Below are 17,701 nucleotides of genomic sequence, written 5' to 3' on the forward strand. Positions count from 1 at the left end.
ACTGATAGGCAAATGAGTTTTTTATTATTATTTTATTTTGGGGGGGTTTATGAGGGGGGTGTAAGATGAGTGCTGTTTTTGGTGATCATTAACTTGTTTTACAGTATTAGTCCACAATAATAAGAAAATTTGGGAGAAAAAATTCGGTTATTGTTGGGGTTGAGGCAACTAGATATGTCTGATTACAGCAAATGTGTTATTGTCAATTTGTAGGTGAAAGATTTTATCCTCAATAGATGTAGGTTAACATTACACCTGGAGGCAAATGCCTAAAGAAGGAAGGATATTCCTTTTAGTTGTGTGAAAAAATATTAAACAAAGTATATTATCATAAGTTTTCTTTTACAGAAAAGATGTATACTACTCCCACGAGGAAAGAACGGCTATCTTTGATTATATCGTCAAAACGAAGAGGTTCGGAGAGGTTAAAGGCACAGTGTTTGGCAGGATATGGCCGAGGCCCAGGTAATACTACACCTCTTACTGCAGTACCTGTTCCTGTTATAGCACATGAACCATCATGTTTATTAATACTCTACTTGTTTTATGCATGCATACATACAGTCAGCCCTAAACATACACGGGGGTTAGGTAAGAGAGATACCCATGAATGTTAAAAATCCGTGTACTTTTGCCTCCCCCCCCCCCCTAAAAAACCCCTGGCCCCCCCATGTCCTTATTTACCATGTATACCTGTGTGTAGTTCGAGTTTTTAAGACCAAATTATTTGGCAAAAAATTAGGGGTTGACCTCTAAACGGCTAATAGTTTCGTTAGGTTGAAAAATATTTACCAGGAACTACCAGTAAACAATGGAAACGACACACCACCGGCTGTGAGTGTCGGTACAGCTGCCAGGGCAGATCTCTTGCATCATAATAGCAAGCCCAAAGTAACCAAATGCATGGTATGGTATACACAGTATACTGCTAGATCTGGGGGTCACTAAATCTAAGGGGATAATTTAACTCTAATCTTAATGTCTAAGGGTCGCTGCCACCAGACCCCCTCTGGACAGCATGTAGCTCGTTAGGTAGCAGGCAGAGTGGACTAGGCATTGGGTTAGGTTTTCCATTGACCAGATCGATGAGGGTAAAGAAGGGGGAAACCATAACATGTCTTAATTGATTTATTCCTTCTAAAACATACTGGTAAAAACAACATACATGAATTGGCCTTCCTCAGAAGAACAACGGAATTTTGGTTACCCAGCTGGGCCCCAGACTCCTACATTACTGGCGGGTCATCCACCCACTTATTGCATAACAATCGGTGAACGCCGTATCTCGGTCGTTCCTTCTTACAATATCCCTTAACACATCAGACTGTTCCACTGGTGTGGATTTTAGCACCGTCGGTTATCATACATAGTAGCACCATCTCAACACACCTGTTACACTCCATACCTGCAAGTATGTGACTCCTTGTGACTTTTAGGTATACACAACGGGCACCTCGTTCGCACACCGCCCTCGGTGGGTAAAGACGAGGGCTTCACCTAGAGACATACCAGCACTATTTCTACGCCTGGTATTATAGGTCGCTCCAAGTGACGACCGCAGTTTCTCACGGTCTCCTTAGTTGTGACTATTCATGTGGAGTGGTGCGCTGGGAATCCACCGGTTCATAGTGGACTGGTATAGTGGGGAGTCATTCCCCACCTGGTGTGGCGCTCAAGGAGACAATGGCGGCCGGGCGGCAAGATACCCCGACCACGTGGCACCTGTGGTGACGGCAGAACGGGAAAGACTAAGCAATAATGCCTGACGGGCGGTTATCCCACCCCTTAACACATCCCTATCACACTTATATATCCGGCAAAGCTTTAAACTGTAGTAACTGCTATTTATCAACCTTACTTGTAGGGCGGGATATAGCCCGCTAGGACACTGACCTGTGGTGACGGCAGAACGGGAAAGACTAAGGCCGGCTTCCCGCCGCTTCTCGTCACATAGGCCTACAGTTTCCAATCCTCAATTTACACTTTTGTTTCTTATGGTTCTCACCTGAACACTTCACGGTATCTTGTCACTCATTTCTTATAAACACATATATTAATCCTAAATTACACACTAAGGTCAGGTCTTGGTTTGCTAGTGCTTGGTTAAATGCCTGGGATTTTAATATCAACGGGGCATCTGAGGCGGGTACATGACGCGCCTTGAAACAAAAGCCGAATGATCATGGCGGGGGTGTATCAACTTCACTTAAAAACTGTAATGAGGGATCCTCCTCTCACACATTGCACTATTTGAACACAGACATAAGATTCTCTGATCACTGTACCTGTCGTGGGTATATGTCACGTGAGGCTACGAGGTGTATTAAATTCATACCGACGCATACACGATATTTCCTTTCCAGTATAGTTTCTAGATCACTGTCAACACCTCACATAGTTCTGATACATTTATCCTTTTTCCAGATCATTGTTCTCATGTATTTTCATATGATATCTGTTGGAGTTATGTTCGCTCCACGCTCACAGACGTAAATAGTAGGACCTTCAAACCCTGATCCACACTTAGTCTTACAGTACCCTAGTCCGGCTCAACTGGACTTTAACATTCATCTTATGCCTACCCTGAGTGATCCTTAATGCTATGAATACATACACGTGATATGATATAACTATACCTGGGTACAATACAACACAGGGTCTAGGAACCTTGAGTAGGTGAGTTGTCCTTTCTCAATGTTTCCCGTTTTCTGGGGTTCTACAAGCGCTGTGCATTTGAATGTTATGTAGCGTAATATGAATTAGATGGGATTTTTAGGGATGACAATGATGTGCGCAGTACAACAGGACGATGTAAAACAAAGTATTCATTTTTTAAAGTTTATTTATAGATACTGTACATAAATTTTTGTTCATTACATTTGAAACATCAATCTTTGTTAATTAAATTTGAAACAAAAGAAAACTACTATACCATATTCTCATTAAAATATTACATCACAAGTATATTTTACCTTAACTGTGACTGAATGAATATATTCTCAGAAATAAATATGAAAATGTAATATTTTGGCTGAAATGACGTACATATTACAGTGGAAAGTGGGATAAAATCATGACGAAAACAATGACTTTCGCTTTCTTTCGTTGTTCGAAAGATTTTACCGTAATCGCATTTCGAATGGTTTTGAGTTAAAAAACTGTTGTACCGTACCGTATTACAATAATATTCTATCCTATCATTAGCCTCATAATCCCACAACTGAAAACCATTCGAAAAGTGATTACGGTAACGTGTTTTGAACGAAAGAAAGCGAAAGTCATTGTTTTCGTCACAATTTTATCCCACTTTCCACTGTAATATGTACGTCATTTCAGCAAAAATATTACATTTCCATATTCTCAGAAATAAATAGTAGTTTTGTTGAAACGTAATGTACGGTATTTAATATTAAAATGCAAAAAGAGCTATAAAATCAATTAATACTGTACATCCGTAATGTACTGGCTGGCATCCCCACTCGTCCCTGCTGCCGCCAGTCACCGCACCTCCCCGCTCTATGCCTCTGCCTCCTCCACGTCGTCACTACTGTTGTATTACAATAATATTCTATCCTAATTCACTTAAATAAGTACTACGATACCATATTTCTGAATATTTTCATTAAAATCCATCAAAATCTATTTCATTGTCATCGTCTTAAGCACCAAAGAGCTCCTCCCAGTCTTCTCCTTGAACAGGGCTAGATGGTACGTGTTTTTCGAATCGTTTTCAGTTAAAAAACTATTACATGTATTATATCAAGCACAGTATGAATAGAATATCATTGTAATATAACAGAATTTCATCCGAAAACTATTATAAAAACGAGTAACATCTTAAGAACATCGGAAGCTTAGGTAAAGTCTTTTGTTTTCGTCATGTATTTTTATCCTAATTTACATTGAAATACATCACGTTTCAGCAACACTATTTATTTCCAAGAATATATTCATTCGGGCGCAGTTTAAGTAAAATATACGTGTGATGTAATAGTTTTTTAACTGAAAACGATTCGAAAAACACGTACCCTCTAGCCCCGTTCAAGGAGAGGACTGGGAGAAGCTGTTTGGTGCTGCAGACGATGACAAGGAAAATGATTTTGATGGATTTTAATGAAAATATTCAGAAATATGGTATCGTAGTATTTATTCAAGTCAATTAGGATAGAATATTATTGTAATACAACAGTTTTTTAACTGAAAACCATTCGAAAAGGGATTACGGTAACATCTTTTGAACGAAAGAAAGATTAAGTCATTGTTTTCGTCACGATTTTATCCAACTTTCCACTGTGATACGTACGCCATTTCAGCAAAAATATTACATTTCCGTGAATGCATTATATCAAGCACAGTATGAATAGAATACCGGTGTAACATAACATTATTTTGAGTCTTACTCTTTCCATTTACAGAGTACTGTACAAGCCCATGATAATGGCTCCTATAGGTGATAAACTTCGTTGTGTGAAGAGAAAGAATAACTCGTTGAAATTGAGTGACAAACTTGAAATAATTAAGAAACTAGAATGTGGTGTGAGCAATACTGTTCTAATGGAAACATACGACATTGGAAAACAAACAACTGCTGTACTGAATAACTATTAATTTATGGACATATTTTTATCATAAACTGTTGTGTATATTAACTGTTTTTGTTTGTTTGTTCCAGATGTGTTAACGACTAAACCCTTGAGAAATTAACAACTGGATCATGGAGACTCTGCTGCTACAAGTATGTCTTTATGTCTGTCTAACTGTCTATCTTTATCTATCTGTGCTTCTATATCTTTCTATCAGTCTTTCAATACCTGTATGTCTGTCTGTTTGGTATCTATATCATCTATCAGACTGTCTTTATATATACAAGCATCTGTCTTATCTATATCTATGCTATCAGTAAGAAAGATATTGACATTGAGTGAGGAAGGTGGATACACAAGAGGTACAGTGAATGATGGTGGGTACACAAGTGGTACAGTGAGTGAGGAAGGTGGGTACACAAGAGGTACAGTGAATGAGGATGGTGGGTACACAAGAGGTACAGTGAGTGAGGAAGGTGGGTACACAAGATGTACAGTGGAGTGGATGGCAGACTGCAGGATGTTGCTGACTGTAAGTGTTATGTATGTGCAGGTAAATATGTGTCCATGACAAGACTGAAGAAACTCAACACTGAAGATTATCCGTGGACTGTGTGGATGAGTTCTGCTGCCTGGGTGACATGATCAGTGCTGGAGGGGGTGCTGAAGGCTGCTGTGTTGTGAGTCATGGAATGGGTTCTGCTGCCTGGGTGACATGATCAGTGCTGGAGGGGGTGCTGAAGGCTGCTGTGTTGTGAGTCATGGAATGGGTTCTGCTGCCTGGGTGACATAATCAGTGCTGGATGGGGTGCTGAAGGCTGCTGTGTTATGAGTCATGGATGAGTTCTGCTGCCTGGGTGACATGATCAGTGCTGGAGGGGGTGCTGAAGGTTGCTGTGTTGTGAGTCATGGAATGGGTTCTGCTGCCTGGGTGACATGATCAGTGCTGGAGGGGGTGCTGAAGGCTGCTGTGTTGTGAGTCATGGATGAGTTCTGCTGCCTGGGTGACATGATCAGTGTTGGAGAGGGTGATGAAGGCTGCTGTGTTGTGAGTCATGGAATGGGTTCTGCTGCCTGGGTGACATGATCAGTGCTGGATGGGGTGCTGAAGGCTGCTGTGTTGTGAGTCATGGATGAGTTCTGCTGCCTGGGTGACATGATCAGTGTTGGAGAGGGTGATGAAGGCTGCTGTGTTGTGAGTCATGGAATGGGTTCTGCTGCCTGGGTGACATGATCAGTGCTGGATGGGGTGCTGAAGGCTGCTGTGTTGTGAGTCATGGATGAGTTCTGCTGCCTGGGTGACATGATCAGTGTTGGAGAGGGTGATGAAGGCTGCTGTGTTGTGAGTCATGGAATGGGTTCTGCTGCCTGGGTGACATGATCAGTGCTGGATGGGGTGCTGAAGGCTGCTGTGTTGTGAGTCATGGATGAGTTCTGCTGCCTGGGTGACATGATCAGTGTTGGAGAGGGTGATGAAGGCTGCTGTGTTGTGAGTCATGGAATGGGTTCTGCTGCCTGGGTGACATGATCAGTGCTGGATGGGGTGCTGAAGGCTGCTGTGTTGTGAGTCATGGATGAGTTCTGCTGCCTGGGTGACAATGGCTGGAGGAGGTTTTGGGAATTCTTGTCTTTATTGTCAGCATGGGGACTTTCCCATCACATGAAAGTAAGAATGTATACAACTGGTGTGAGAAGTGTGGTGTTATATATCCGTGAAACATGGGCAGTTAAAGAGGATGACATATGCAGTCTTGAGTGAGCTGAAATGAGAATGGTGAGGTGGATGTGTACTGTGACGCTGAAAGATGAGAATCGCCGTTCAGAGCTAAGAGGGCGGCTGGGTATTGAGAGTATCGGCCAAGATTTACGTATAAGTAGACCGAGATCGGGAGGGTGGGGAGAATGGATGAGACCAGCTGGGTTAAGTGGTGCATGAGTCTAAATGTGGTGAGGAGGAGAGCCAGTGGTAGGTGGCCAAGAATGACATGGGGAGAGATTGTAAGAAATGATCTTAGAACCTGACAAGACAGACTGCAGGAGAATGGCTGTATGATTTGGGTGGTGATGATGATTTTGTTCTTGCATTCTATCTAAGTTTCAGGCTATCTATCTATCTATCTGTCTATCTATCTATACTACTGTACTGTATTTCTCACCATATTAAAGGCAACCACAGATATAGATATAGCATGAAAGGTTTATAGTCTCAAGAAAGTTCACCTAAACTAAACTTTCATAAAAGGAATTGCAATGTGTTCCATAACATGTACAGTACAGTTGACCCTCGCCAATGTGAAGAACGGATAAAAATAATGATAATAAATAAGAGGAAGGACAAAATACTGCATGCCATTTGACAATTGTTTCACTAAAGATGTGGGAGACAGGGATGTGCTCCCCATTCTTGGGCTGACTCCTGCCGACGTAATAAAAATATATGTCTTATATGGTGGGAAATATGGTATATCTCTCTACATCTTTCTGTCCATCTGTCTACAGTATATCTGTCTTATATGTACTGTAGACAGAACTACTGTACTAACCATGATAGACAGTTGACAATGCATGTGATTAATACCTGGAATACAAATATTTGCAGGAAAATGTCCAATGTATTCAGCAACTAGACCACTTTAGTGATATAGAACCATGAAAATATTGTTTATTGTTTTTATACCAAAACACTGGTGATTGTCTCTCAGATACATCAGGAGTTGTATATCTTTAGTGGTGTCCTGGGTTCATTGCCCAGCCTGGGACAGATGTTACCCTCACTAACAAACATGGCAGGTTTTCTGCAGGTACAATACTACAGTTTCCTCCCATACTGTACAGTTTTAACAGACCAACTGCCTAAACGGCTCATTACCGGTAATTACGACGTCGCTACGTGAATCCTAATTTAATGTTGACTCGGCCATAGTGAGCTTTAACATTTATGCCACTGATGAATGAGTCTTGATCACACACAACTATAAGGTGGCCTTCTCTTGCCACTCCATCTCTCCTCTGGCCTTTATTGTGTAAAAGCCAAGAATTATTATTGTGTGAGGATGTAGTGGATCTGAGGTGACAATGATAAATATTTTGGCGTTAAGTCGGTGGTGTGGTACTGTGCAGGTCTGACCCACCTGTTACAAACTACTGCAGGGAGTGAAGACCTTCCTTAAAAGGTTTAACTTGGCAGGATTCAGAAGGCCACAACACAGACGTCCTCAACGGCACTTGATGGTTTATAACGGCCATTTATTATTACTTACTTTTGACCTTGATGATGTGGTTCAGCCATTATCAGATGCAGGTCAGGAACACAAAGGACTGTTCCTCTATAATGCTCACTGAGTAAATGAGGATAGTTGCTTCAAGGCTCCACTGGGCAGATTGTTACCAGGTTTTATTTACAATTCTTAATTATTACATGGAATTATACATTTTCCACAATATATACTGAACTGTATACCTGTGTTGTCTATATACATGGTGAACTGTATACCTGGGTTGTCTATATTGTTTTAGCTGTGGTAAGATACCAAACTATCTCACTTGTTAACACTTGCCTGAACGAGTGTAGGTTAGTCGCTGGTACCTTTGATGCAGCCGAGTGAGATATAGGGTCATCTCACGTCATGTCACCTTTGATACAGCTGAGTGAGATATAGGGTCATCTCACGTCATGTCACCTTTGATACAGCTGAGTGAGATATAGGGTCATCTCACGTCATGTTACCTTTGATACAGCTGAGTGAGATATAGGGTCATCTCACGTCATGTCACCTTTGATGCAGCTGAGTGAGATATAGGGTCATCTCACGTCATGTCACCTTTGATGCAGCCGAGTGAGATATAGGGTCATCTCACGTCATGTCACCTTTGATGCAGCCGAGTGAGATATAGGGTCATCTCACGTCATGTTACCTTTGATGCAGCTGAGTGAGATATAGGGTCATCTCACGTCATGTTACCTTTGATACAGCTGAGTGAGATATAGGGTCATCTCACCTTTGATACAGCTGAGTGAGATATAGGGTCATCTCACGTCATGTTACCTTTGATACAGTCGTAGATAGTTTAAATTGTCACAGCTGTCCTGAGTTGTACTTGTAATTATCTTCGCTTGTAAGTTAAGCAAGACACACAGATAATGTTCTCTTCACTCGTTGTTCCTTGGTTTAATGTAAACACACATGCTGATTTAATAGTTATATTGGGTAGTAATGTCTGTACAATTATTTGGTATTGACAGACTAATGAGCATTAGCTATTGGCTTGTAATTAGCTGATATAATTAGAGAGAGGTACAGCCCGGAGAGCTGGTCTCACTTTAGGGCATCGTGTCCGGCTGTGAACTGGGCTGAACTCTCTTGAGTCTGGTGACTGGACAGTAACCACACTTCAACAGGTCATTAACTAAACAGCCTACCACACACTGAGGGTTGAGTCTGTAGTTTAATGGGCTGTACACCCCAGGAGGTGTGACAGAAGAAATGTTTATGGGCTGTACACCCTAGGAGGTGTGACAGAAGAAATGTTTATGGGCTGTACACCCTAGGAGGTGTGACAGAACAAATGTTTATGGGCTGTACACCCTAGGAGGTGTGACAGAACACATGTTTAAGGGCTGTACACCCTAGGAGGTGTGACAGAACAAATGTTTATGGGCTGTACACCCTAGGAGGTGTGACAGAACACATGTTTATGGGCTGTACACCCCAGGAGGTGTGACAGAACAATGTTTATGGGCTGTACACCCTAGGAGGTGTGACAGAACAAATGTTTATGGGCTGTACACCCTAGGAGGTGTGACAGAACAAATGTTTATGGGCTGTACACCCTAGGAGGTGTGACAGAACACATATTTATGGGCTGTACACCCTAGAAGTGTTACAGAACAAATGTTTATGGGCTGTACACCTTAGGAGGTGTGACAGAACAAATGTTTATGGGCTGTACACCCTAGGAGGTGTGACAGAACACATATTTATGGGCTGTACACCCTAGAAGTGTTACAGAACAAATGTTTATGGGCTGTACACCTTAGGAGGTGTGACAGAACAAATGTTTATGGGCTGTACACCCTAGGAGGTGTGACAGAACCATCTGCAATGTTACAGAACAAATATGGGCTGTACACCTTAGGAGGTGTGACAGAACAAATGTTTATGGGCTGTACACCCTAGAGGACAGAACATACGTTTATGTAGCTGTATGCTCAATAGTCTGGGTGATAGAATGTATATAATGAATATATTTCCTTAGCTCATATTTATATAATATTAATGTGACAGAGGCTAATACAATATACTGAACTGTATACCTATACAGTATTGTCTATATACATGGTGAACTGTATACCTGTATTAGCTATATACATAATGAACTGTATACCTACATTGTCTATATGCAGGTTGAACCAATTGTAAACTTATATGATAAGTTTACATAATAATATATATATATATAAGTGTCTAGTGTATGTAAATATTTTGATCTTTCCTCTGATAATGTTGTTTCATCACAGGTGTTACTCTGTTGTAGTGTGAGCCAGTGTGAGGTGGAGGTCAATATTAAACTGAGATGTTTAGCTGTGGCTCTGGAAGATTGACAATTTGTCTTATTTTAATTATAAACCAGAACACCTTTATTTCTCACTGTTTATCCAGGTATAATTTGGCTAAATTTATATTTTAAATTTACCTGGACTTAGAATTCCATCACAATATGATTTGAAATTAAAGAACAAAATTGTTTTTAAGGACTTTAGAATTAATGTGATTTAGTGAGACTGTTGAACCGTTCAGGTACTTTACATATATTTACCATTTAGGTTAAACTAAGCCATAAATACATTTTATTGTTCGTTTAGGAATTCTATCTCATTAGTTCGGCGTCATTTAATGTTGCCGTAAAATCTGTCGAGTGACTTGAGCGGCAATTATTCTGTTATAGTCGTGGCAGTTAATGTTGTTTTAGGAGATGCAGTTTATTGTGTAGTGATCTCCGTTTAAACAAACTATTTTTATTGTCCAAATTTGTCGCGCTGGGTTATGAAGGTGTGCGTGGTGGGAAAGGCTTTGGAATAAGGAATACTGAAGGTGAAAGAACACTTGAGTTTGGGGATGGTATGTAACATGTGTTTAAGAATAGGGCAAGTAGGCTGACCGTGTAGGCCTAAGGCAGGTGGCACAGAAACCCAGATTGGCTACATTTTGGTCAGGAAATTAGAACAGGTTGCTTGTGTGTGTGTGTGTTACTTAAAGATGGAGGGAGAGGAAGAAGGTGGATGTTCCAAGAAGGAGAGTGTGGGAATTGTGAAGGAACTGAATGTAAAAGAAGCATTTTCTTATGAGTTGAGAGGCTAGGAAGCAGCCAGTGAGGGGCAGTGTACCAAGACGCTGGGCCATAATAAAAGATGTTCCGTTGAGTGTGGTTGATGGCGGGAATGATGAAGTGGAAAGAGAGATAAAAAGAGAAAAGAAGATTGTGTGAGATGTGGAAGATGGTTGGCAACAGAGAGAAGTACAGTACCTGGAGGCTAAACTGAGATGGTTCAGGAGAGAAAGGAGGAAACTAACTGGGTTAAGAGATACACAAATGAATGTGGAGGGGAGGGGAGTTACAGGTAGGCAAAGAATGACATGAGGATAGGTTGTAAAGAAATGTCGGTGCTACTATAGTACCTGAGTATGTTTGTTGGTTGGAATGATGAGGAACAATCTGAACAGAAAACAAATGAATACAGTAATTGAACACAAAAAATTTAGGAATTGTCGAGTAATATCAAAATATTCGAAACTCGGTTAATTCGTATTTTCGGTAATTTGAGTGACGCAGAGTCTCTTTTGTCAAATCAATGAGAGTATAGTGCCGTTTGTGGTCCACCGAATTACTGAAAATACAAATTAACCGAGTTCCGAATATTTTGACATTATTCCACACTTTCTCAATCTTTTTGTTCAATTATTTGTTCGTTTTCTGTTCAGATTGTTCCTCATTATTCCAACCAACAAACATACTCAGTTACCATGCCTTGACTGCCACACAAAATAATCTTATTTATAATTACTGTGCAAACAAATATTTTTTAAGTGCACAAACAGTAATAATAAAGTAAATAATACAGTAATAAATAACTGTAAGACTTACTGCACATTGTGAGGTGAACTGATAATATGTGGATGATATTCAGAAAGTGTAATAGTATTGAGGATCAGGTCTGGGGTCCACTGCTCTCATCAAGAAGATTAATCCCCAACCTACCTAACTCAGGAGACTTTTCCTTTGTTCTATGTATTTCTCCCTTGTTTTGTTGTGTTAGTTGGCAGAAGAGGGACCTATAGTGTGTTTTATCCCATCTGAGAAGAGATATGTAATTTGTGTATTATTGCGGGTAAAAATAAGTATATATTAAATGCGTCCTCCGAAAGCGTCAATTTGCCACCAGAGTTTAACAGTTAATTCTTGTATAATATTTCTGATAAACTTCCTACATGTTTATGTTTGATATAATTAATGTATGAATCTTTAAATAATTTAGCTAAATGTCTTTCTCGTCAGAAATGGTCATTATGAATAAACTCATTTAGAAATAGCTACATCATTACTTCAGGAGGAAATCGGACAGATTTGCAACAGCCAATCAGGTGTAACTCTTGAGGAGGGGGCGGGGCATCTCTTCTCATCTGATAAAATATGCACAATAGTCAAATCAGCTCCAAAATTTCATCTTATATTTCTCCAAAGAGGGTTTTTACTTCATTTACCAGTGTGGCCGTTACACTTATGGAATATCATCTACGATCTCACCTCTCATTATTTATTACTGTATTATTTACTTTAATATTGTAAGTACTGTACATTTTATAACTATTTATATTTGCACAATAATTATAAATATAATATTGTATATGACAGCCAAGGCAACTTTTTGAACCACTCAGTTATTTCATATTCATTCCAAATTCAAATCGCTCAATTAATTTTTTGAGAAACATACGAATTAAACCGAAGTACGAATTGCAGCGATCTTATTCAATGAAAGTCCAAAAATTCATCATTTAAAATATTTAAGTCTAAACATTCATCATTTAAAATATTCCAAGTCCAAAAATTCATCGTTTAAAGTATTCTAAGTCCAAAATTTATTCTAAGTCCAAAAATTCATTGTTTAAAAATATTCTAAGTCCAAAAATGGCCAAAATTATTCCTGGGCATATTTTGAGTAATAAATTTTTGTGTGGTTTTAGAGGTAAAACATTTGTGCCATTCTTACGAGCTCCAGCTTGGCATCTGTGTATTATAAGGCATAACGGACTACCTGGACGTGGGGAGAGTAACTCACTGGGCCCCTACTGAGTTACTCTTCCCACGGCCAGGTATTCCATTATGCTTGTATTTTTTTATATTATTGGTGAATGATAATTTGAAGGCCTTCCTCCGGAGACGCTTCCGATTATCTTTTACCAAATTTTTTCAACGTTAGTCCTGGCAATGGCAAACTCAAAAAACACTTAAGGGTAAAAAAAGGGAAATTTTTTTGCTCAAATTTTGCAATTTTTAGCCATTTTTTCATAAAAAAAATGCCAATTTTTTCATATTTTTAGCTATTTTTTCATATTTTTAGCTATTTTTTCATATTTTTAGCTATTTTTTCATATTTTTAGCTATTTTTTTCAGGTTTTTAGGTTATTTTAGTTATTTTTTTTATTTTATATATTTTATTTATATATTTTTATTTATATATTTTATTTATATATATTTTTTATTAATATATATTTTATTTTATATTTTTTTATTTAATTATATTTTATTTATTTATATTTTTTTTATTTATATATTTTATTTATATATATTTTTTTATATTTTATATTTTTTTATTTATATATACAGTATATATATATATATATTATTTATATATTGTTTATTTTTCAAGTTTATATATATTTTTCATTTGTATATTATATTTGTATATTATGAATTAAGATATTTTTTCAAGTATTACATTAAATTATTTTGCTTCAAAATCTGAAGCTGAACTTAGTCAATTTTCTGTAAAAGTTGAAAATATTGTAAATGCTGGAAAAGGTTAATAAAGACGTAATGACATTTAGACATTTATTAATGGAAACTTAATGGCTCTATAAATTTGCAGGCCAGGGCAGCAAGCACAGAGCAGTCCAGGGGAGCGGTAGTCCAGGGCAGCAGCATGCACAGAGCAGAGCCGTTAGGGGGCAGGGAAAAAACACTTTTATTTGAGTTGCAGGCTGCACTTTTCAGGCAGAGAGAAAACGTATTTTTGGCCAAAAATCCTTTAAGGCTTTAGACTTACAATTTTCGTCATTTCGGCCAAAAAATGGATTTTGTTCAAAATTTCAGTATAGGTACTCCTGAATGTGCTGCTTAAGGATCTGTTAACCAAAATTTGATATCTTGATTATAACTTGTTCAAATGGCTTTTAGAAAATGTTCAAATGATTTTTAGAATATTTTAATTACTTTTGCAATGCTAATTACTCGCCACTTATGGGTTTTCGAGGTCATTTCTTGGTGCTTGTGTATTATTCTGGATGTACTTAAATAGTTAGGCACATTAAATTTTAGTTCAGAGAGAAAACGTATTTTTGGCCAAAAATCCTTTAAGGCTATAGACTTACAATTTTTGTCATTTCGGCCAAAAATGGATTTTGTTCAAAATTTCAGTATAGGTACTCCTGAATGTGCTGCTTAAGGATCTGTTAACCAAAATTTGATATCTTGATTATAACTTGTTCAAATGGCTTTTAGAAAATGTTCAAATGATTTTTAGAATATTTTAATTACTTTTGCAATGCTTACTACTCGCCACTTATGGGTTTTCGAGGTCATTTCTTGGTGCTTGTGTATTATTCTGGATGTACTTAAATAGTTAGGCACATTAAATTTTAGTTCAGAGAGAAAAATTATTTTTGGCCAAAAATCCTTTAAGGCTTTAGACTTACAATTTTTGTCATTTCGGCCAAAAAATGGATTTTCAAAATTTCAGTATAGGTACTCCTGAATGTGCTGCTTAAGGATCTGTTAACCAAAATTTGATATCTTGATTATAACTTGTTCAAATGGCTTTTAGAAAATGTTCAAATGGTTTTTAGAATATTTTAATTACTTTTGCAATGCTAATTACTCGCCACTTATGGGTTTTCGAGGTCATTTCTTGGTGCTTGTGTATTATTCTGGATGTACTTAAATAGTTAGGCACATTAAATTTTAGTTCAGAGAGAAAACGTATTTTTGGCCAAAAATCCTTTAAGGCTTTAGACTTACAAATTTTGTCATTTCGGCCCAAAAATGGATTTTGTTCAAAATTTCAGTATAGGTACTCCTGAATGTGCTGCTTAAGGATCTGTTAACTAAAATTTGATATCTTGATTATAACTTGTTCAAATGGCTTTTAGAAAATGTTCAAATGATTTTTAGAATATTTTAATTACTTTTGCAATGCTAATTACTCGCCACTTATGGGTTTTCGAGGTCATTTCTTGGTGCTTGTGTATTATTCTGGATGTACTTAAATAGTTAGGCACATTAAATTTTAGTTCAGAGAGAAAACGTATTTTTGGCCAAAAATCCTTTAAGGCTTTAGACTTACAATTTTTGTCATTTCGGCCAAAAAATGGATTTTGTTCAAAATTTCAGTATAGGTACCCTGAATGTGCTGCTTAAGGATCTGTTAACCAAAATTTGATATCTTGATTATAACTTGTTCAAATGGCTTTTAGAAAATGTTCAAATGATTTTTTAGAATATTTTAATTACTTTTGCAATGTGCTAATTACCTGCCACTTATGGGTTTCGAGGTCATTTCTTGGTGCTTGTGTATTATTCCTGATGTACTTAAATAAGCGAAGTACATTAAATTTTAGTTCAGAGATAAAATGTATTTTTGGCCAAAAATCCTTTAAGGCTTTAGACTTACAATTTTTGTCATTTCGGCCAAAAAATGGATTTTGTTCAAAATTTCAGTATAGGTACTCCTGAATGTGCTGCTTAAGGATCTGCTAACCAAAATTTGATATCTTGATTATAACTTGCTCAAATGGCTTTTAGAAAATGTTCAAATGATTTTAGAATATTTTAATTACTTTTGCAATGCTAATTACTCGCCACTTATGGGTTTTCGAGGTCATTTCTTGGTGCTTGTGTATTATTCCTGATGTACTTTAAATAGTTAGGCACATTAAATTTTAGTTCAGAGATAAAATGTATTTTTGGCCAAAAATCCTTTAAGGCTTTAGACTTACAATTTTTGTCATTTCGGCCAAAAAATGGATTTTGTTCAAAATTTCAGTATAGGTACTCCTGAATGTGCTGCTTAAGGATCTGTTAACCAAAATTTGATATCTTGATTATAACTTGTTCAAATGGCTTTTAGAAAATGTTCAAATTATTTTTAGAATATTTTAATTACTTTTGCAATGCTAATTACTCGCCACTTATGGGTTTTCGAGGTCATTTCTTGGTGCTTGTGTATTATTCTGGATGTACTTAAATAGTTAGGCACATTAAATTTTAGTTCAGAGAAAAAAGTATTTTTGGCCAAAAATCCTTTAAGGCTTTAGACTTACAATTTTCGTCATTTCGGCCAAAAATGGATTTTGTCTAAATTTCAGTATAGGTATCAGGGCTGTGGAGTCGAAGACAAAACCTTCGACTCCGACTCCTCAAATTTTTATGCTTCCGACTCCGACTCCAACTCCGACTCCTTGGCCTATTTGTAACAACTATTTCTACCATCCTAATTGTAATTTGTATGTTGTAACCTGCATAGGTAAAAAGTAAAACACCGTGGCTATACTGCTACAGCTTTATTAATGATCTGGACGATATTTAAGAACTACAAAAAGATGATAGGCTTGACTTTCAAAGTTTCAATCAAAAGAAAAATAAATTTATTAAGAATTCAAGATATTAACTAGAAAACACCATTAACATGTATATCTAAAAATTCGATCTCAGCATATGAATTTTGTTTAAGCTCATAATCTGATGTGGATCTAAATGATGATCCTACAATTCCTTTTAAAGTAAAGTTATATATTTATGTACATTAAAGAAATGAATACCTAATTAAGGAAAATGGATAAACCTTACATGATTAAGTTATTAAATTAAATTTGCCTTAATCTCACCAAAAACAGGTTGTAGCTAATTGTTTTGTAGCTGAGAGCCTCTGTGCAGTTTTCAACGAAACAAAATTTGATATAATTCAAAATTTCAAATGGTAAAGAAGAGACTTTCGTCCAAAATTATAGTGCTATACTGTGCCTGCTACAATAAATTCATAATAATGCTTATAAAATGGAAATAAATTCTTTTAATAATTTAAGAAAATTAGTGGGATCAGTGGAATCACTGCAATGAATATGCCTGAGTTCATATATTTGTTCTTAGGAACAGAATAGCTTCAGTCGGAGTCGGAGTCTGGACAATTTTACCGACTCCGACTCCACAAGCCGAAATTTCCTCTGACTCCTCGACTCCGACTCCGACTCCACAGCCCTGATAGGTACTCCTGAATGTGCTGCTTAAGGATCTGTTAACCAAAATTTGATATCTTGATTATAACTTGTTCAAATGACTTTTAGAAAATGTTCAAATGATTTTTAGAATATTTTAATTACTTTTGCAATGCTAATTACTCGCCACTTATGGGTTTTCGAGGTCATTTCTTGGTGCTTGTGTATTATTCTGGATGTACTTAAATAGTTAGGCACATTAAATTTTAGTTCAGAGAGAAAAAGTATTTTTGGCCAAAAATTCTGTAAGTTAGACTTACAATTTTCGTCATTTCGCCAAAAAATGGATTTTGTTCAAAATTTCAGTATAGGTACTCCTGAATGTGCTGCTTAAGGATCTGTTAACCAAAATTTGATATCTTGATTATAACTTGTTCAAATGGCTTTTAGAAAATGTTCAAATGATTTTTAGAATATTTTAATTACTTTTGCAATGCTAATTACTCGCCACTTATGGGTTTTCGAGGTCATTTCTTGGTGCTTGTGTATTATTCTGGATGTACTTAAATAGTTAGGCACATTAAATTTTAGTTCAGAGAGAAAACGTATTTTTGGCCAAAAATCCTTTAA

General features: G+C 37.2%; 1 long non-coding RNA gene across 1 annotated transcript; it reads left to right on the forward strand.

Annotated features, from left to right (window-relative positions):
* Nucleotides 1-419: 419 nt before the first annotated feature.
* LOC121875017 lies at nucleotides 420-13,772 on the forward strand. The gene is made up of 3 exons (XR_006090532.1): nucleotides 420-465; nucleotides 4,673-4,735; nucleotides 13,732-13,772. It is a non-coding gene; the product is annotated as an uncharacterized LOC121875017 (long non-coding RNA).
* Nucleotides 13,773-17,701: the final 3,929 nt, after the last annotated feature.

The sequence above is a fragment of the Homarus americanus genome, unplaced genomic scaffold, assembly GCF_018991925.1.
Source record: "Homarus americanus isolate GMGI-L3 unplaced genomic scaffold, GMGI_Hamer_2.0 scaffold44508, whole genome shotgun sequence".
Lineage (NCBI taxonomy): Eukaryota > Metazoa > Arthropoda > Malacostraca > Decapoda > Nephropidae > Homarus > Homarus americanus.